Here is a 22,241-nt window from a genome sequence, read left to right as displayed (position 1 = left end):
TAGGAACACTAATTATACACTTTTGAAAAGACTCTGATAGTACATAGGACAAAGGAATTATAAAATGGTTATAAAAATCCTTGAGTTGAAACTTTCCAGTAAGTGACTCAGGCTGATAGGCCTAATTCAACCAGCACAAATAAATCCAGTAAAAATATATGTGACCTAAATTGTGTCAATAGCACTATGGGCTCTGAGAAGGCTCTATGTGTTATCAGTGAGAGACAATTTTTAAAAGACTAATTTAAAACTGGAGAAGTAAACATTTCTATATATCTCTCCAAATTAAATTATATCATTATCAGATAAATTGTCATTAGCAGTAAAATTGTGCACCTGTTTCTTGAAAGAACCTTTTTGGAAAAGTGAAGGAAGCTGCATTTATTAATATTTATCTAATTTTTTTAAGCAGCATTGAACTATATCAAATAATACAAGCAAGATGATGTACAAATACGGATTTTGGGATTGTTAACAATTGTGAATCAGTTCGCTGCTTTTGCATTATGTTGATGCTCTGAGAGGTTCTATGTCCCTTCATTACTGATATGAACATTTTGTGGCTGGCAAAATGTGAGTTCTGCCCATGGACCAGCATTTGCTGTTTCGGATGTGCCTGTGAGGGCATTGGGAGGATGGAGGAGGGTCTGTGGCCATCACTGCTCAGGTGAAAGCAGTACAGCAGCAGCAGGCTTTCAGAATTGAAGCAGCAGCTTGGATTCCAGTGGGTTAGAGCTGGTTCTAGAAGCATTTTGTGTATCCTGCTGAGAATATCTTCAATACAGATTGAAGTGAGTCTTGTCATCTTGGCTTTGCTCTCCTGAGTGAAATAGGAGAATAGCAGCAGCACAGAACATTTGCCTCAGCAGTGTGGAGCGTGCACAGATCGATCTGTGTGTGCCATCCCTGCCATCAGACTGCATGGAAATTATTTAAAGAACCACAGCTGCTCCAAGCCTCAGAGCTAGGCCCAACCCCATTGTGCTGAGCACTGCAGAGCACAAAAGCTGATCCCTGCCCCAAATCTCAGCGTTGTGCTTGGAAGAAGCAGTCCTGTGTGACTTGAGCAGTTTTCTCCAAATTCTAGGGTCCTTTTCACAAGGAGAGCAGAGAATTTATCTGCCAATACAAGCTGTTATCTGAGTGAGCTTATCTGTGTATCAAGAGCTATCTTGAAGCCAGACATGTATCAAAGCAAGTGGCAGATATCATAGCAATTACTGCTTTACCAGCCTCTTTTAAAGAAAGGTGTGAGGTTACAGAACATTTTTAGGCTCTTAAGCTGTGTACATTTACTAAAACAGAGAGGGTTTAGGATTACTCTGTCACAGCACTGTATCTGTCAGTGTAAAACTGAAGTGAATCTTTTTTTTTTAAGGTACTTTTTCTGATATGGTACAACTGGAAGAAGAGGTGTCTTGTTGCTTCTTGCATGTCTAGAAGTGCAATAAAGTACCACTGCCTTTAAACAAAGCATTTGAGAATATAAAAATATCACTGGGTATTTTTTGTGCTTTACAAAAATAGCTCTGAGCTGTGATAGCTATGTTTTCACCTGCATCTAATGAATACAAGATAAAAAAAAATATCAGAAGAGTACAGTGTAAATTTAAAATAAAGCAAACGAACCAAAAAAATAATCTCATGAAGTGGGATTTTGCCATCTTTACAGATCTTTTCCCTCTGCCTGGAATAAATGTCATGACTCTGTTACACTGCTGCCAAGTGTTGAGAACCTGGGTGTTTTGGCCCCTTTTGGCTCACTGAGGATTAGAAGGGAAGAAAATGCCCCCTATAATTAAGCAGTCCACTTTCTGTAATATTTCTGCTTACGTTCCGTGTTTAGGTTCTCCTTGTGCCCAGACCTCCTTAGTTTTTGTGATTTAAGGTTTGAGAACTGTCATACCTCAAACTGATTAAGCACCAAGGATCATGGATGTAGCCACAGCATTTTGAAATTAATTTTTGGGTGATTGATTTGAGACTGTGGTTAAAGGGTTATGTTTTTTTTTAATTTACAAGAAGTTTCCAATTTTGTGGTGTAGGAATTAAAAGTCAATCAGGGAAGTGGACTAGGTTGAGAGAAGGAGCAATAGACTTAAGGACTCTATTCTCTCATTGCCTTTAGATACTCTACAGGTGGATAACAATTCAAGATTGAATAACACTTAATTTTTAAAGGACTATGAGTTATGATAACTTTGTTTAAAAAAAAAAAAGAAAAGAAGCTTTTTAACTAGCAATTTGGAATGGAATCATCATGATATGTTGCACCCTTATTTTGTGGCTTTTGCAGCTCTGCTTTCTCCTGTCTTCCTTGATCTCTAAAAACAAGATGAGATCCAGGCACTAAAATTTTCATTCCATCCCTCACGTCTAAACCTTGGAGGGAGATTTGTCGTTACAGATTTACATAGTATAAAATGTTGGTTTAGGACCAGGATGGAGAAGGAGATTTTCCTTCTAGATCCAGAGAGATTCAAATCAAGCAGTGCAATCATTCAACGTCAGTCATTGCAGTGTGTTGCTGTCCTGAAGACTTTGTGGTCTGACACTGCAGTGGATTAAGACAGACTCTTGCATCTTTTCTTTGGGCATGACAAGTGATTTGGAAAAGCTGTGCAGCTGGCAGAGGGGAGTTGTGACCACATCTGTCTCCTTGACAGGCCTGACACTCTTCCAGCTACATTAGGTAAAATTAACTTATTGACTGGGGGCAGCTTCCAGTTTGTGCCAGGACAAGGAAGAAGACCTTGAACATGATTTACCTTAATTCTGTTTTTCATAAAGTTTATAGCATGTGATTGTATCGAGGGTAAACATATTTGCTAGGAACACAAGTGTTTTTGTTTTATTCTCACATAACTGTGCGCAGAAATTTGTGAAATGCTTATAAAGGTGTTAATTTGTAGGACTTGTGATAAAATAAGGTGGAAGCTGGACTCCAATGAAGGAAATTAATGATTGTCATAGTCTAATTATGCAACAGACTTTGACATAGGAGGTCTCACTGCCTGTGGCAGTCAGTGAAGCTCCTTGCATCTCTGTGCTTTCCACATGGTCACAACTTCCTAACCTTGTCCAGAGGTATGATGGAGCCTTTGTGTTTTTCTATGAAGTGCTGGAAACTGGCCACTACCCAGTACAGATTAACTGACCAGATCAGTGATCTGGCTGTACTGGATGTGAGTTTGTAGGATAATTTTGGTTATTCTCCTGTCTGACTTTTTTTAATGTATCAGGGTGGCAAAACTTTGATCCTGTGGTTGTTTTTGAAAATCAGTAGTCTGGATATTGCTGTCTTTGATCTGGAATGTTAAAATTTGTATTCTTCATAAACTCTTGGCAGTGCATTGTATTAGGACCAAAAAGGAAGACTAAAGCTAATTTTTTGTCCATGTATGAAGAATGTGGCAATGAATTCCAGTATTGATATAAAAGCTTTTATCTATTTAGTCAGGCTTTTCTGCTTTACCTGTTAAATTTCCTAGTTGTATCATAGAAAGGAAAAGAAATCATGTCAAATAAACTTTGAAAACCACACTTTCTTAAGGAAAAAAAATAAGATTTTCTGTGGCTTTGAGTCTTTGTTCTAAAAACTCAAGCAGAAGCAGTATGCTTAGCACTTTTGAGAATTAAACCACTGCTTTAGATGTTGTGGAACGGGTGTAGAATGCCAACTTCAAGCAGTTGCTTGACAAACTGTTGCATTTTGTAACCAATAACAGTGAATACAGGTAATACCAACAGCAGTGTGACACAACAGGCCAGAACCTAAACAATTAAAACTCCTGTATGATCATAGGTTAAAATCTATTTAAATTTCTGTTTCCTGGGCTGATTCTACTGCAGTCTGGACCAAAGAACTGCTGGAGAGCTGGAGAGAGGAGGGAGATAACTATTTCATAGAATGATGGTATTCTGTTACCAGTTTATAAAGGCTGAAATTCATAGCCCAGTCCTCTCCACAGAAAGCTAGTAGTAATTCAGTTTTTAAGTGGGGGAACTCTAATTTATTAGCAGAGTGTTTTGAGACCAATTTATATGGTTTCATTTATGAAGCTTGAAGAAAAATAGTTCAAATATGGTTGAAAGTTAGATGGAAAAAACAAGAGAAAATTTAAACTATTAAATTGGAGAAGGCCATTTATGTGCATTTTGCTACAAGAGTAAATTGAATAACAAAATAAAGGTATTGAGTTTGACACAATAAATCATGAAAAAGAACTAATTCATTAGAGCCTAACAAACCTTTAAAAAGTGGAAATTCTATCCAAACACCATTAGTAGATTGGAGCACAATTTATGACACAATCTCAAAATATATTTTTTAAAAGATGGTAAGATAAGTACAAAAAGAATAAAATGCTCTGAAGGTATGATGTAAGATAACTGAATATTTAAACAGAGGCTTCTGCTTCTACTATCATATGACCTAAATAATTTTTTTTTTCAGAAAATATTCAGGAAATTGTTCATTAAAACTATTTTTTAATAGAGAAATTTAGTATGGCCTCATGAAAATGAAACTTTTTGATCAGGGTTATGTCTCTGTGTGTATTTGTAGTTTGAGGTAGTTTGATGATCTCCTTGACTTGCACAGGATTGTTTGGAGTTTTTTGGATTGGAATGATGGCCATTTGTTGATTTTTTAAAAAACTGCTTTTATTTAAGTACTTATAGTAATAATCAGAATATAAGGAGAAAATGAGAGCAGCAGAATCAAACTATGTCCAAACGAAGCATCTTGAACAGATAGGCAAAAATGGAGAAGTTATTATCTATGTTTCAAAACCTGGGATGACTAAGGATATTATTTTATTCCCAGTCAGTTTCTAGATCTAAAGCATGAAGAGAAATGACAGATAAGGGTGAGAAAACATCATGTATCCACAAAACCAACTTTGATCAAAGACCTGAACTTGCAAAAAAAAAAAAAAGGGAAAAAAAATTAATAATCCCCAAACTGTGAAGACTCAGAAACTGAATCTATTTAAAGACAGAACTGCTTAAAGACCTGAAGTCTGCTTTGTCTGCATTGAGCCCAGGGCCTGCCTTGGGTTGGATTACCCCCCAGAGGTCCCTTCCAACCTAGATTATTTTACAGTTCCTTGTCTCTCTCTGCTCTGTTTAACAGTAGGTACAGGGAGGTACACCTCAGCCTGGGCTTGTGCCAGATGAACTCAAGGGATTGCAGCTCCCCGGCAGTGCCTCGTGCTGTGGTACAACTTGGCACACAGAAATGTCCCTCCTGGGGGCTGTGCTGGCTGGCAAGGATGAGTTAGGATTTGGATTCTCAGCCTGCCACAGGCGCTTTGCAAGTGAGCCACTGAACTCAAGCTCAGGAGGACTCTTGAGTGCAACTTAATCTTCCTTTCCTTGGGAATTCAGTATGATGAGTTGTGTTTCAGCTGTTGCTGGGTTCACCTATCTGGGTATTGTATCTGCTTTTGAAGATGTGGCTAAGATGAAATTATTTTCCTTTTTCAGTCTTCTGGTCAAAATTGTTTAAATCAGACCTTGGTTTTTAATGACACTCTATGTTCATTAGAATAATATCTAAATCTGCTTGAAGCTTGGCCAGTAGTAGTCCTCTCTGCATTGCTTGGTGCCTAGCAACCATCATCAGGGCCAGTATTTTCATCCACTTTCCCTTTGAAGTGTTTTCCAGTTCCTTGTAGCTAGGGTATAAAATAAAAACAGCCTGAGAGACACTTACCTCTGTATGTAATGGCAATAGCTGATTTTATGTACTTCAGGGCAAGCTTCCTGTGGTAGGCAGCCCTCCAGATCATTCTTTATTATTCTAATATTATGATTTGGACTCCTTGAATTTAATCACTTGGAAACCCTTCCTGTGCATGTGGTGGGAAGATGCAAGAATTTGTGTGCTTTCTGTCACTTAAAAAAAAGAATCACAGGTCATCTGCAGGGAGGGAAAAAAAAAAAAACCTACTCCCAAAAAATCGCTTTCCCAAAGTTGCTCTACACATGTGCTACCAAGAGGAAAAGAATGCTTTCTAAATAAGCAGACAGCTTGCAGATACAAATAGTTTTTCATCTTTGTGCCGTTCAGACAATAATCCTATTTTCTCAATATTAATAACCCCAGTGGCTTTGGAGGGAAAGCTACTCTTGCAGCAGATGTTAAACCAAAACTGCATAGCCTGGGCCTTATGTGCAGACTGCTTGCTTTCTTTGCCAGGTTTCAGTTGGAAGGTACATTTTTCTGGTACCATCCTTTTTTTTTTTTTTTTTTGCATAAGGCTGTTTTCCCTTGTCCTGGCTTAGTATGATTATTTCTCTTGGCAGCAAAGTAAAAGAAGAAAATAAGGGTGCTGCTTTCCTTTAAATCAAGTAGCTTTAAAGAGGCCTGTGTGCATTGTGAGCTGCAGCATTTTATTTCTTAGGGTGTAATAGCTCAGCCAGAGCTCGTGGTTCACAGAGGTTGTGCAGAGGCAGCTCGGGCCCTTCTGCAGAACTCGCAGTTCCCTTGCACAATAACAATGCTTGCTCTAATGAAAACACAATTAAAACCAGGCAGGAGCCTCAGGACTCCTACTATAAGTTATTTAATTACAGCTCATGGATGGCCAGTGAGATGAGATCATTTCTGCCCATATGAGGCTCCTATGGTGGTGAGTTATTTGTGAAGATGAAACAGTTCACAATAAAATATCCCAAACAAACAGCAGTCTTAGAGCTAGATCCTCAGACTGTGTAAATTGGTGTAACCACACAGATTTCAATGAGACTGGCTTTTAACTGCTTGAAAACAGAATCTTCATGTTAAAAAACAAGCCTAAGTGTGGTGAGGGTGGGGAACAACCGACAACTATAAGCTCTTCTTCCCCGGGCATTTCCTTATTTTATTGCTTTCCTGCAGTCTTTCCACCTACGTAGTCATCTTTCATCTTTAACTGTCACACCAAGGAACAAAATCTATTTGTGCAGTTACAATACATTTTTGGGAGACTGTCCTCAGGCACTGGTTGCTGTAGCAAAAACATAAACTTAGGGTGTGTTGCTTGAGTCACATGAAGTTGGCTGTTTGAGTGAGAAAAGATGACCTGCAAATATTCTTGCAGATGGTGGCTGACCTTTGCCTAATGGAGGTTTGGGTTTTCTTATCTGGTTACCTCACTTTGCTGAAACATTGCACTCCATACTGGGGTTCAGGATTTCTTTTTAGCAAATGTAATGCTTACAGCTGTGAAATCAAATGTTCTGGATTAAAGTCTGGCTGTCTTATCCAATGAGAAATACATGTCTCATCTTTTGCTGAGCCAAGGGTTGTCCTGTCTCTGATGCACAGACACTGTATTGCCAGGATGTATTTTTTATTCATTTTCTCACGTTCACAGTCACGTTCCAGGTAAAATTTTAAAATATTACATTTTTCATGTTCATTTATTTCCTTTGAAGTAGCAGTTCTGTTTCAGCAGCACCTTCAGATATTAAAAAATCATAGCTATGTATTATTGCATGTTATATAACATAGGTAGTGATGTTCCTTAATTTGTCAACCTTAGTTTTGGAATGTCCTACTATCCTGGATTTGGCTGGAGGGCAGAAAGAATTTAACAATAGAGGGATTGGTTATTTTTTTTTTTTTTTTTTTTCATGGTTCTTTCATCTTTGGGCTCCTCTGTGCATGAGGAGAAAGAAGATGAGGAACATGAACACCAGAGTGTGCTTGTAAAATGTGTGGAAGGAAGGTGGTTAAATTTGCCCAAGATGGCATTATCATATTTACCATCATATTGCTCATTTATGTCAGATCTTCACTTGAGTCATCCAGATTCCTGTGGTAGCCTGTTTACACAGAGATGGAGGAAGCAAGGCAGTGGGTGATATTTTTTTGATAGAAGCCTCATTTTTGAAGACAGAGAACCCAGCAATTATGTCCTCTAATTCAATTCTAGTCATGTAATTGCATAAATCAGGCTGGAGCATGTGCATGTGTCACAATAGCCACTTCTTATAGCAGTGTACACTATCAGCTCCTGCAGGAAAAGCTAGTTAGTCTCAAAGAGGAATTTATGGTTCAGATGAGAAAACACAAAACCTGAAACAGGCACTGGCAGCTCCGTGCCCAGGGCTCTCACTCGACGCAGTGATTTAGATCCAAGTCTTCAGACAGCTTAAAGCAGTGGCTTCTCTACCCAGCAAATGCCCTGACCACCATGCTACAGAATCATTCCTGCCTTTTTTCCTGCCAGATATATTCTTGGTGAGCTTAATTGCAGTGTGGAACTAGTGAGGGGAGCTGAATCCACGTCCACAGTTAGGACAATCACGAGAGATGTACAGAAGAGATTCAAGCCTGGTCTGCAGGGAGTCAATCATTTATACATAATGAGATCTCTCCAATGGGAAATTTTGGGAGGCAATAATTCTCTATTTGTGAAGACATTCTTTTAAAAAATTAAGTTGCACCTCCTTAAATAAGTGGAGCAAAGATCTGTATTGGAATTTCCCCAAACCCCGAGGTGGATGCCATACTCAGCTGCAGAGATGCTACTTAATGCAGTGGGTAAGGGCTCTGTTTTTCCTTTTAGGCTCCAGAATACCCTCATCTGTAAGTAAAATTAATTGCCAGCTCCTGCAATAGGATCCTAGGGACTTGTTTCATGTCTAGATTCAGTTGTCTTGGTCTAGATGGGGCGTTACACAGTCCCTCAGTGTTAAATATGATAGGGGGCTTCCATTTCAGGTGTGTATTCTTTTGCTGCTGTTTCATTAGGACTCTCTGTGGACAAAGGGTGTCAATCTATGCACCAAATTACTTGTAGCTGACTTCTTTGCAGTTCCCCATATAAATGGTCAGAAAGAATTATGAAAGCCAGTAATAAAGCAATACCATTTGTGTTATTAAACTGATTTTGTTGTTTTGCAATGTCTTAAGAAAAACAGGAAAAAATTTGGGAAAAGGCACGTGTATGTTTCACCGTGATATTTCAGTTACTTTAACCCTTATTCAATGAACTATACTAAACTAAGTGCCTAAAAGCCTTATAAATTGTCACAAAATTTGTAAGCAGCCTTTTTGAACCCAAAGCAGACTAATGAGAAACACTGATTTAAAGGAACCAAATAACTTTGGCTCAAATTAGAAATGAGACAAGAGAATGTTTTACTTGCTTCAGTAGCTTGTGTGAAATGAATTGGTGGCCCCAGTCCAGTTTCTAGTAAATGTTTCTCTGCTACATTAATAGTCTGTATAAATCATCAGTAGTGCCCACATCAGAAAATTCACCACTGGTATTTGACCATAATTGGCTGAGTGATCATCCTCATGCAAGATCATCCTCAATGCCTTTCAAAGGAGTTCTGCTTTGCCAATGCTAAAAAGCACTGGCAAGGAATATGGAGTGTGGGGAGGGAGAGAGGAGAGAAAGTTTGGTGATGTTGGTGAAGATGTTCTTTGGGTCAACCCCCTTGATTTCTAATTCTTTAAAAGTTTCCTTTTTGTCCAAACTAAAATTCAGTGACAATAAAGAGGGGGAACACAAAGAAAGGCATTGAACTGTGCAGTCCTGACTTTCTTCTGTTCTTATGACTGATGTTTCAGTTATTCTTCTGCTGCTGCCTTCCCAGTGGCATGGACAATAGTGTCAGTAGTAATCCTATTTTTTAGTGTTCACAGAAAATGTATTCTGCAATTCTTTGTTCTAACACTCACTGCTGTTTTCTCTACCTGTAATACAGTAAAGCTGTTTTTATACTCTAATATTTGTTCTGGGCTGGCTGCTAATTTGTTTTCCTCATGGGCCATACTGTCTTGCCTACTGTCCCGTTGTTTGTCCTAGGGAATCTACACAATCTGTGCCCCCTAATGGGAGCCAGTAAGATATGCTTGGTGAAGCTGCCAGTTTGTCAGCACAAAAACCTCTTCAGAGTCTTAAAAACCCGAAACCTATGTCACAGCATTGGTTTAAGATCCACAGGACTGTGTTATTAGAGCACGTAGGACAGCCATTACAAATAGGTGAATCGGCTCAGATAAAATTAGAACTAGCTCTGTCTTTACCAAGTCCTTGAACTAAACCTAGATCAGATTACTTTTGAAGTAACTGTGAAATCTCTCACATATTTTTAATTGAAATCACACAGTCAGGACTCTAACTTTTCCATTTTATTAAAGTTAATCCACTTTGGTTCACTTCTATGAACTCTAAATTTCCTTGTTCTATTGAAGGCCTTTTGTTCATGATCTGCACCATGGAAGGACAACTTTTCCAGGCCACGCTTGGGAGGGACCAGAAACTTCTCATGAAAAAATAATATTGAATCAACCAAATACAGCAAAACCAGAAACACAAATTCCCACATCTGCTTTTGCCACACTTCTGTGTTAAAGGACCAAAGATGTTTGGTAAAGGTTTGGGAAATCAGCCATTTGGTGTGCTTTAGCAGAAACTCAAGTCTCCAATGGTTTGCCTGTCACTGCTCAGAGTTAAAAAGGTTTTCCTTGACTGAGAGTACACTGCATATCTAACAGCCAGTCTCTTTCATGGTATGCTCCAGACACAGCAGCATGCTATTAGCATTAGCAGGCAGCTCTCTTAAAGGTCAGATGAAGTCAGAGAAGCATATTCCTCAGTGATAATAAAATTTAGTCAAAGCTGACACTTCAGTAGCAACAAGGAAAATGCAGACTGTTTTTGTGTGCATGCATGCACAGGCATCTGACTCAGAAAGCCAGTTTCTGCATTCTTTTACACCACCACGGTAAGTTCATAAGGAGTAGGTTCCGCAGAGAAATATAATATTAGCTCTTGTAATGAGAAACTTTTTTTGTTTTCTTGAAATACTAATTAATAAGCATCAGTGAGCCACATGCTGTGGCTTGGAAACTGTGGCCCATGCCGTTTGCATTTGTATCTTTTTTGCTTGTGACAGATTAAAATAATGGAATCATTGGAGATATCTGAAGACTAATTCATTAGGAAGGATAAAATCATGGTACTTTTTGTTTTACCTCATCCTACTTTATCTCCATATGCTATTCAGGGTAATCAGTAAGACTTTGGAGTGGCATGACAGATGATGCTGGGAATGTTACTTTGATTAGCTTATTTCAGTATTTACTCTACAAACATATTAGTCTAATTGGGGCAGTCAGGTAAAAAGTCAGAACAAGCAGAAATAAACAAATGGCCCAGAAGCAAATAATTCAGTGTTGGACTTTGGAAGGCTGTTTTCTTACTCACCACTATGTATGAGAAATCCAACTTGAAGTAAACCACAGCAATCTAGCTCAGTCATGTCTACTGGGTTATACTGCAGCCCATAGCCTGTTTGTGAGTTAAAACCATGGCAATCACCTGCAATGTTGAAAAATGAAACCCAGGAGGTGCAGAGAACACTGACTGTACAGAAACATCAGTGGAGCAGAGGAAATCACCTGTGGTGCTCCTCAGGCTGGAGGTGGGTCAGCAGCTGTGTGCCCATCGACTGCTTAAAATACAGAAAATCAACTTGGGTTGTTGTGACCCAAGTGCAGGACTCAGCACCTGGCTGTGTTGGAAGTCAGTTCCTCCTTCCCTTCCCCATCTAACATATTGGCAAATAATTTTCTTCAGAAATTAAAGCTGCTTCCTAATGAGGCCCATCTATGGAAACTGCTGGAACTTCTAGAACATTGATGATAAAATATATTCTCTGTAGAAAGGTAGCTGTCAACATCATGTTTGTTGGTCTTTTTCAAAATCAGGAATAAAATGTCTTATTGCATACAAGAAGTTCAACACTAAAAAGAAAGTAAAAATTCTAGCAAATACACATATACACATATATATATAAAAGTCTGGTCTGAGGTCTGAGTTACATCCTGATAGATATGTAGTTGGAAACTGCAATTTATTTTAATAATTCAGAACACTTCAATACTATTTTTTTAAAAATTCCATTCTAATTTTTTTTTGTGGCAAACTGAATTTGCAAAAGTAAAGGAAATGCTTCCATTCTAAAAAATTTTGAGGCATATGACATTGGGAGACAAAACAAATGAGGACTCATATTGTAAACGCAGGCGAACCCGCTGGGAAGAAATGCTGATGTCTGACTCCAGTTCAGAAGGCTGGATGATTTCTTTATTATAACTATACTATAATGCATTAATATACTATTTAAAGGAAATACTAGAACTACATACCTACTTTTTCTAACTATCATAGCTGACTCACAACTCATGACCCTCTCTCTCGAGTCCAGCCACAGGTGGATTGGATTGACCACCAGGCTCAAACAACCCTCACCAGAATCCAACCAAGCAATCACCCCAGGTAAACAATTCTCCAAACACATTCCACATGAGAAAAACAAGGAGCAGAAAGAGAAATTGTTTTCTCTTTCTTTCCTCTCTGCTGCTCTATGAAAAATCATGAAAGAAAGAATGTGCTTGCCACAGAATCGTAACTCTTAGGAGCTAGAGAACATTTTCTCTCATACATAGTTTTCAATATTTGTGTGTTTCTTTGGGATGCTAAAAAGGAAGGCATTATTTCTTGAAGACAAGTTTGGTTCTTTTTCATTAGCATGAGTCTTTTATGAAGATATAAGGTCATGTGATTCCAAAATTGCACTAAAAAGATGAACAAAATCCAGAACACTTTGATGTAATATTTCTATGCTAATATAGACCTGTGAAAATAATTCTGCTTTCTGCAGCATCAAGGCTTATATGGATAGAAAATTGCTATCTAAAAATCTTTTCAATGCTCCAGGATTTAGGTATCTGTGTGTTTAACTTTGTTATGTAAGCAGTGAAGAACCAGAAATGAAATTTTCAATTTCTTATTTCAGACTATACCTCTTTATTGGGTTTATACTGAAGCTTTGAGAGGAACTTGTCATTTTCATTTGCAATCACATATAGGTAAAAGTAATGCTAAAAACTTTTTTTTTTTATGGTCTAACAGCATAGCATGGTGTCTGTCATTTTTTTTTTTATGGTGTAAATATTATTATTTATATGTAGGTATTTCTTCTGTGGTTTTGCTTTCTTCAGTGAGACTCTTCTGACCAAACAGCTTTCTTTCCATCTTTTGCACCAGCTCCTTGATTTGAGCTTGGTTCACTTCTACTGCTCCTTAACCTGACTTAATTTTGCTAAGATGTGCCTTCACATTTTGCCCTTCTGTTAGGGAGCTAAATACTCACTTCTTGTTAGTTTTCTTTCAGTTCAGACCCACCACTGTTCTTGGATGGTGTCCACATCCAGACCATGCTGGTCTCCTTTCTGTTGACCCTCTGAGTAACAACAGTTTTTGTTTCCTTGGAATGGAACTGATGCTTGTTGTTCAAGCAATCCTGAAAGGGAGAACATTACGATGCTAAGTATCATTGCTTTAGGGATGAAGATGGAATAAATAGTGTGAAATAGAATATCTGAGATGATGGCATTTCAGTCATGTGAGGAAAGTTATTTCATCATTAGGAACTGGCTTATAATCTTTGGCATAAATACATTCACAGCTTGAATATTCCCAGCTCTTCCATCATTTCTGTCAGCTTCTTAAATCTCATTAGATGCTGGAATAGATGTGTCCTGGAAAATCAGGGAGCATGTATATCATATCTAGATCTGATGAAATAGGAAGCATAATTAGAATGCTTTAACATGTTTGTAGTTGCCAGTACATCATCAATCAAACATTTACAAGGAGTCTGTGGCCAGTAGAGACGAATGTGTAAAAGAGACCAAACAAAGTCTTTTTTAGTGTTTTTTTCTTTTGTGATTTTTTTTTTTTTTTGAGTAGACAATGAAGAAAACATGAAGAGATTTCAAAAATCTGATTTGGAAATGTAAAGTTTGTCTTTCTTTGAGATCTGACATTTCATTAAGGAGCAGTCCTCTTTTGGTATAACCAGATGAGGTTTTGGGGGTTTTTTGTTTCCCATGATGGAAATTCCCTGAATACTAACATGTTTTGTTAAATATATTATTTACTGTTATTGACTTTGAATAAAAAAATTAATAACGTGCTGATGGAAGTTGCTGGTCACTCAAGTCATGAGACATTATTGATTTGATCAAAGAAGATTTGATATATAAGAACAACTTGGTGATTAGACCAAAGTAGTAGGAATCAGATGTAGTCTTGTAGCACAAAATGCCTTAAGGAACTAACAAGGAGAAATGCTGGTATCATCTGGAAGAGCATTTTGGAAAAAGCTAAGGTGGCTATAGTTTGGCTAGAGGCTGAGTGTGAATTTCCAGTGTAACTTAGCTGAGAAGGAGGTTAATGTGTTCCTTGTGTCAAGAGAAGTCCAATAGATTGAAGGAGGTAATAACCCTGTTGTACATGGTACTCCACATGATCTTTAATGTTAGATATGAATGAACCCAAAGGGTGGGGAAAGTCGTAACAGGAGGAGTAACAGAATGAAAACCATTAGCTGTCAAGTTGATTGCAGTAGTTTCACTAGTCCTGCTTAGAAAACAAAGCTGAAGGGGAGGTACAGTTACTGCCTACAAGTTCTCAGGGAGTAAGAATTACATAGAAAAATACCATGTTTAAAGGATAATTTAGTGGTTTATAGTATTGCTGGGGAAATAGTTTTGCTTCATTTTAAATTTGCATTGATTTTACATAGAAAAAGAGAACATTTTTTTTTTCATTCCTTACTACAACCCAAACAACCCCTGCATATTTTGAAGCGGAGAAGGTCATAACCACACAGAGGCATGAATAACATTGTCCACAGATACAAGTTCAAGTTAGGCTTTTGGGCAAGTCCTTCCTACAAGGCTTGGTGCTAAGGGAGTGGTGGAGGTTGAGCTGAGAGTAAAGGCTGAGCATGTCAGTGAAGTAAAAGGAGCTCAGGTATGAGTAGTGAGGAATGTTACATACAATTAAATGTTATTTACATTATTTCCACACCATATCCATGTTAAAATTAGTGTGCATGTTTCTCTTTAGAGCAGCAGAAAGACTGAGAGTGTAACATTGTACACCTGGAGTGTCCCATTCAAATATTATGGACAGCATCACTGCTTTGCTTTTTTACCCTAATAGAGTCCAAAATCCATTGCATCTGCAGCTGTGAAGTAGGGTTGGCTGCTTTCTTAGGGATTGGAAAAAATGGAATATTGGTCACAACTGAAATCTAATAGATGCTGGAGATTTATATGTTTCCACAAAACCAGTTTGAATATGTTCTCCAGTATCTCCCTCCCTGTGAGCAATGGAAGCATTCCTGAGGTGCTAATATCCCAAGGTCACTCTGAAAGTTTGAGCTTTTCCTGGTCCTTTCCTGTTCACATTTCTTTGTGGACAAATATGGCTACAGTTCAACACCAGGAACAACAAAGAAAATCTAAACTTAGCAAAATACTGACTAATGCTTGATTTTAGGAGTTTTACTGTTTTTTCATAAGGGTCTGCAAATCCCTTAAAAATGGTTGCATAACAACTGTGAATAGGGCTGGTAAGGACTTCTTTTTTTTTTTTTTTTTTTTTTTTCATCTAAATGATTCCATCTGAAATTGAGTTCACTGAAAAGAAAGCTTTTGTAGGAATCTAGTGGTTTTGACAGAACTTAAATCAGAAGGGGTTCTGAAATCTTGGATGGGATTCCTGGCTAGCAGCACTTCTAGCATGGCCAGTGTTGTGGCTGATGAAGCACTGATTTGGGACACAGGAAACAGGGGGTTGAGTTCTCTTCTGATTCCTTCTGGGAATCTGGGACAGCCCTTCAGCTGGAATGGTTTGACTGCTGGAAAAGTGTAACTTTGTTCATTGCGGTGAGCAGGTGAGAGCTGGTTTTCCTCACCCCACAAGAGACTGTTAAACAGTGAGGGCTACATTTTTCTGTCCCTATTGCTACTTATTCATACAGAACAGGATTATTACAACAGGAGGAAATGTAAGAGAACAGCTGTGGCTGAGTCTTCAGCTGAGTTTAGGCTGTCTAGGATTAAAAGCTTTGTTGTTCTGGCTGTGGGAAGGGGTTTTAAGATTCCATGTTCTGCATGTCAGAGGCGTTCTCTGCCATGTACCTAGGTGGATCTTTAGTACAGCACTAGGATTACTTTTAAATTTAAAAAAAATATGAAGTATTTTTCATTTTTGAGGCAAAGAGTTTTCCAAATCTTAAAAACCTTCTGTGGGAGGAAAGAGACTTTATAAAATTTCTGTCGTTCTTTACAGATGAAATGTTGCTTCTTGAGGAAGGAATATTTCCCTCTTGAGCCAGGAACTTCTCTGCAAGGAGTCTGTAGGGACAATAAGTGGTCCACAGGCCAGAGTTTGCAAGTCACAGGTTTCTGTACTGGTCATTGTAGACCTCTTACAGCAGGAGAATGTAACAAGAGAGGAGAGAAGAACTAGCCAGAAAACAGTTATGTACCTGAAATAACAGAAATTAAAGCATGTAATACTGTGTCAGGGGCTGTTAAAATAACACATTTTTTTTTCAGAAACCATGTACCTACTTAAACTAATAACTATTTTCCACAGAAAATAAATCTCTGGAATGATGAAAATAGAAGAGTATTTTCACCCATTGCAATTAATCTCTTTTGCCTTTGATGTATATATAACAGAAATTTAAGAACGAGGTTGTGGACTGTTTTGCAAGAAAGGGCATAAAATGTTATGTTCTTGTGTGGTTTCATTCAAGACCTGAGGTGCACTATATTCAATCAAAAGGGTCAGTGCTGCATGTTGCATCTGTTGAAATAGGAGTCACTTATTTGGAAGAGGGAGCATTTTATTTATTTTTAAGATTTTGCGGCAGGTTTTGATAGAAAACTGACAGTATTCTTGATTATTTATTAATTTTATAGTGCATTGTTAATCAATGTGTTTAGAGGCAAAATCTCATAGAAACAAAATGCTCAATCATTTTTAGGGGGGAAAAACCCCATCAAAGATATTGCAGCAACATTTCAGTCTTTTTAAAAGCTTTCCTTCTGCCACGCCTTTATGAGCTGCCTTAATGACTAGAATGGAGTACTTGTCAGGCAAATTTGCCCTGATTTTTCCTGTGTGTTCTTTGATACTCTTCTATAAAGAAGATGAAGTTCACATCCTATTAGAAGAACCAATACAAGACCACATTTTGTTTTCCACTGTTTTAAAAAAAAAACAAATAGAGTATTTTTGGTATAGGAGGGAAGAAAGAGAGAGACTGGATAGGGAAATAGAAACTAGAATCATAGAATCATCAAAGAATTTAGGTTGGAAAAGAACGTTAAGATAAGTAAGTCCAACCACTAATGCAGCTCTGACAAGGCCACCACTAAACCAAGTCCCCATGTGCCACCTCTACACGCCTTGAAAATACCTGCAGGGATGGGGATTCAAACACTGCCCTGGGCAGCCTCTTCCAGGGCTTGGCAACATTTTGGGGAAGAACCATTTCCTAACATCCAATCTAAACCTCTTGTGGCACAACTTCAGGCCACTTGGTCTCATTCTGTCACTTGTTACTTGAGAGAAGAGACTGACCCCCACCACACCACCACCTCCTTTCAGGTCTTTCTAAAGAGCAGAGAGGTCTCTCCTCATGCTCTTTTCTTGAGGGTTAATAACCTGGAGTGGGGGTGACACATTGTGTGACTTTGTGCAAAACAACTTGCAATTTCTCCTAGTTCTGTATGAAGCTCTAGCTGAGCTGGCCAAGGAAAAAAGTGTAATGTAACAAAAGTTATACTGAAATGAGTTATGGCAATCTAAGATGAGTTTTGTTTCAAAAGAAAGAATAACACCACAAATGGCAGCTTTGTGAACTGTATTTTTGCATAGGTTCTTGAAGAAAAAAGTATGTGACAGCAATTTCTGTCAGTCTCCTGCTAATAAGTTTTGAGTTTGTTGGCAAATTTTAGTCAAAAATAGCATGTTGACAGATAACTCAGAGGTGTTGAGTTCCTAAAGCAATTATCAAAAAGCATGGCTAATTAAGGCAGGGAAATCCTGTTAGTGGCCCCACTGACAAAATGGCAGAGAAAACTCGGCCATTGTCCGTGGAGTTTGGCAGGAGCTGGTCAGGCAGAGAGCACAAGGGTGCAAGTCAGGCAACCAGCACGGAAGGAGACATCCCATCAGCAAAGAGCATGCCCAGCTCTGGGCCAACTCGTGCTCTGCCTTGCCCAAACAAGACAGGCCAATGGGGTTTGGGGCAAATGAGGAACATTGCTGCCAGGAGATGGGGTAAAGGAACATAGGGAACAATGTGGATTAATAATGCAGATTTGGGGATAAGCAGAAAGTCTTTTGCAGGCAGCTGTCATTGCAGGTATCTGGGGAAGCCTGGAAATCTGATGGAAGTACAACAGGAAACATGGGGTGAGCTGAGCTTCTAAACATGAAAGTACAGGAGGCAGAAGATGTGGTGTAAATCTGGCCTAAGGAGCCATTTTTCTCTTTTATTTTGCATCTGTGTGTTTGTACACTGTTCTTCCTTTTAGGTAGAGATGAATCTAGTTGAGGTTTAGGGCTTGCATTTCTGCATAAGGATTCTCACCCCAAAGATAGATTGGAATTGTAAAAATTTTACTTTAAATATTGTGTGTATTTGAAGACTCCATTGTTGAGAAAGAAGGTAATTGTTAGGTTTAATTTGACTCCGTCTTGGTTGTCACATTCAAGTTTTCTTTGAAAATTGTAAATTAGAGATTTGTGCTATGTCAGAGACCTTTCAAAAGAGTCAGAAATATCCATATGCAAGAACCTCATGTTCTTTGGATGCTGATCAACATCTCTGTTTTTCCTTTGTGTCTCTTACCAGTTGAAGCAAAAAAGATGTGTCATGTTACCTTTCCTTTCATTTTTTTTTAGTCATTAGGGCTGTATTTGAAAGTCAGAGTTTAATTTATCATTTCATGTTGGTTTGTTCCTCACCTAAAGTCATAATTAAAGCTGATTAAATCTTTCCTTTTCTTCCCAAGAAGTAAGATGCTTCAGTTTTGATGGCAATTACATAAAATCTTGGTCAGAATTTCAGCAAAACAGGTATGGATTAGTGTAAATTAGTGCATGCACAAGGCATGGGAGATAAGTGATCAAGTCCTTCATTTCATAAAAAAAACAAAAGAGATCAAAGCTTCAAAAGCACTCACTATGTAAATGTGTTGTTTTCCTGCCAGTCTTACCAATATTCCATATGTATATGTTTATTGTTTGAAGGTGATGAGTCTGTTCCAATGAGATGGGCTAGAATAATTAAAAAATAATAAACTGTAGAAAATACAGATCACTTTCTGATCTGAGCCTTTCAGATGGTGCATCTGGTTTCCAAAATGCATTCATCCCTCTCTGAGTTGTTTTGAGGAAAAAACCCAACAGTGGTGGATTGCTCGTGGGTGTTGTGAAGAAATGAGGGTGGAGCAGCAGGGTGGAGTGACAGGGATGAGGCTGAGTGGAGGCTGATAGGTCTCCTGGCCTCTCTTAGGAAGCAATTCTCAGGAAAGTGGTGCAGAACCACGGCAATGGAGCACAGGATGATTTCCAGCCTGCTTTCCAGAGCTTCCGAGGAGATGGGATGTGGTGATCACTCACGAAGGACAAAGCTCTGTTCAGTTCTCCTGGGCATCTCTGAGGGAAAGCCACCCTTCCAGGGGGCATGTGAAATGATTGACGTGAATCTGAAGGTACCTGCTAGAGCTTTGCATGTTCATTATGCCCACTTTCAGCTTTCATAACTGACTCAGACCTCAAAACTTGAAAGCCTCCTGAAATTGCAGTTCTTCTCAAAATGTGACTTTGTTTAAAAAGAAAAAAGGTGTGATAGGTTGTCATGTTTCTTTCTCTATAACTTCAGATCAAATATATTTAGATTACAGATATTTTTGCTGTCAGCCTTGCAGACTTAGCAAAGAAAGACAAGGCTGATTCCTCCCTACTTTGTGCATCATCACTGATAAGATTCTGCAGCATAACTTGACTCTCAATGAAACTTATGCAAGCCCATGGTTTGACAGGTGCCAAAAACTTCCAAATTTGGCTTCTCCATGGAAACTTATAAATTGATATATGTCAAAAATGAGCCTCTGTGACTTTGATCAACACGTTTTTACCTCATTGATAGGAAGAAGAAAAGGAACTTAAAGCAGCAATTAGGTATAAAAAAGTTGTGTAGCTCCTGTTCATGTTGATAGAATTATATTTATGTGTTGCTTTGTAGAAGAGAATCCATAAAGAGATTTGTGAATCTTTTAAGTATATTTGAGTCAATTATAAGTTTTTAGTGCAAATTAGCTGCAACTCAATGATTTTAGGGAAAATTTTACTCTACGTTTTTGGTTTAAGTAGAGTTATGCTGGCAAAAAAAAAAAAAAAATCTCACTGAAATGGATATATGTTCATTTTAGGTGTGTAGTTTTGAGCCACAGATTTTGCAATTCTTACCCAGTCAAGGGACAAGAGTAGAGAATCCTGTAACTACTGAATTAGCTACAACTGAACAAAACCACAGAAGAGTCTAGTAAAGGAAAAGGATAAATATTTTTGTGCTGCTATACATTCAGAAGAAAAAAATACGTTCCCAGATGACAAACCACTTTTACAATGATGTATTTTCTTTTACCTTGCAATTAGGGTGAAATTTTCTCAAACTGAGCAATGGTTCAGTGGAATTGGGGAGATGAGAACTAGTGCTAGAATGAGATCTGTGCTCTTTTTGGCTACAGGTCTTATCAGCAGTGTTTTCCTTCACTGTGAAATCTCTACATTTTCGATTAATAGAGAGGTTTGTTGTGTCTTACATGCTTCCTGCTGTGGGGCTCCAACCAGATGCACTTCCCCTCTCCCCTCATTTGTTATTTGAGCACAAAGCTTTTATTTCTATGTTGCAAGGAAATGAGTTAATGTTGTGGGAGCTTTTTCATTGTATTTCATGGGATAACTGTTGTTCTAACTAAGAAATATAATGTGGATAAGAAAGAAGAGGAGGAAAAAGGGAATAAGTATAAAACTTTTCTGGAGGCTAGAGGAAGGGACATATATGAAATTTTTTGAAGTTAAATTCTATGTCAATGCCAATATTCTGAATATAAATTAATAATCACTTTTTCTTGAGTGTATTCTATTTAGCTGATGCTCCTGGGCTTTAACTTTCTTCCCCAGAAGATACATGTGAATGTATGACAGTTATTTGTGTCTGAAATATCAATTTTCCTCTTTCATGGGAAATTTGAAAATTCAGGCAGAAAATAATTTCTAGTTGGAATATTTAACATCTTTGGGATTGAAATTCAAAATATAGCAATCACTTTAGTGGTATCAAAACATTTTGATTAATCTTTTTATTGTACTACCTCACTAAGAATAATATACATTATTTTTGCATTTATGATTACAATTAATAGTTTAGTGTGAGAGTAGATTAATTGCTGTGTTCAACACCTGAAGTGGAAAGTTTTGACGCTGTTCTATCAAAAACTTGGTTGACATCAACATGCTGCAAAATACCTGCAATTTTGTAAAAGTTATTTTTATGCAAATTCTCTGCCATTGTGTTGTTTTTTTTTTTTTTGGGGGGGGGGGGGTTGGGGGAGGAGGGGGGTTGATAGGGGTTTTTTAAGCATTAAAAGACGACAAAAAAAGAAAGACTTACTACAGGAAAAAGAAGCACTACAGGTGCTTTTTTATTTTACTAGAGGTAAAATAAAAGCTGCTGGGGGCAGCACTGTGTCTCTGGCTTAGCTAAGCAGTGTGGAGACAAAGGGAGTCTCGAGTATGGCACGGGGAGTAAAATGTCTTTATAAAGTCATCCCACTCGGTGCCCTTCCTCAGGGGAGCTGAGAACAGGCACCTCCATATATGCCAGGACTTGGCTTGGGCTGAGCAACCTCTAATTGTGCTTTAGAAACAAAGCTCAGAACGTCAGAGAGTTCAAAATGAACTCCTTTGAACTTCAGAGAACATTGTATCTCTGGAAACCATCCCTGGGATGGGTATTTGTCTTTCCCAAAGGGATGGAACAAGAGGGAATAATCAAGTCAATTTTTTTTTTTTTTTTGTATTCAAGCTTGTGGCTTCCTTAAAGATTATCACCACACTTGCAACTGCTTAGTGTTTTTGGGGGAGTTGAAGCCCATTTGGACAAAAATCAAATTCTAGCAGAGTTCTGAAATCAGCTGAGTTAACACACAGTTACATTAAGAGTTCTGTGTGTCTTCCTACGTTTGTATAAATTGATCTTAGCTGATACTCAGCAGGTCAAAATGCATAAAATTTCAGTCATGGATGCCAGAACAAAAGGAAGAGGATTAGAATGAGTCTTATAAC

General features: G+C 38.1%; 1 protein-coding gene across 2 annotated transcripts in view; it reads left to right on the top strand.

The window, feature by feature from the left end:
- CACNA1C (calcium voltage-gated channel subunit alpha1 C) overlaps positions 1–22,241 on the top strand; it is a 455,730-nt gene that overhangs the window by 89,827 nt on the left and 343,662 nt on the right. The gene's annotated exons all lie outside the window — the stretch shown is intronic.

The sequence above is a fragment of the Vidua macroura genome, chromosome 5 (genome assembly GCF_024509145.1).
Source record: "Vidua macroura isolate BioBank_ID:100142 chromosome 5, ASM2450914v1, whole genome shotgun sequence".
In the NCBI taxonomy this organism is placed as follows: domain Eukaryota; kingdom Metazoa; phylum Chordata; class Aves; order Passeriformes; family Viduidae; genus Vidua; species Vidua macroura.
Note: the sequence above shows the minus strand (reverse complement) of the source record. Positions and strands in the feature narration are given on the sequence as shown.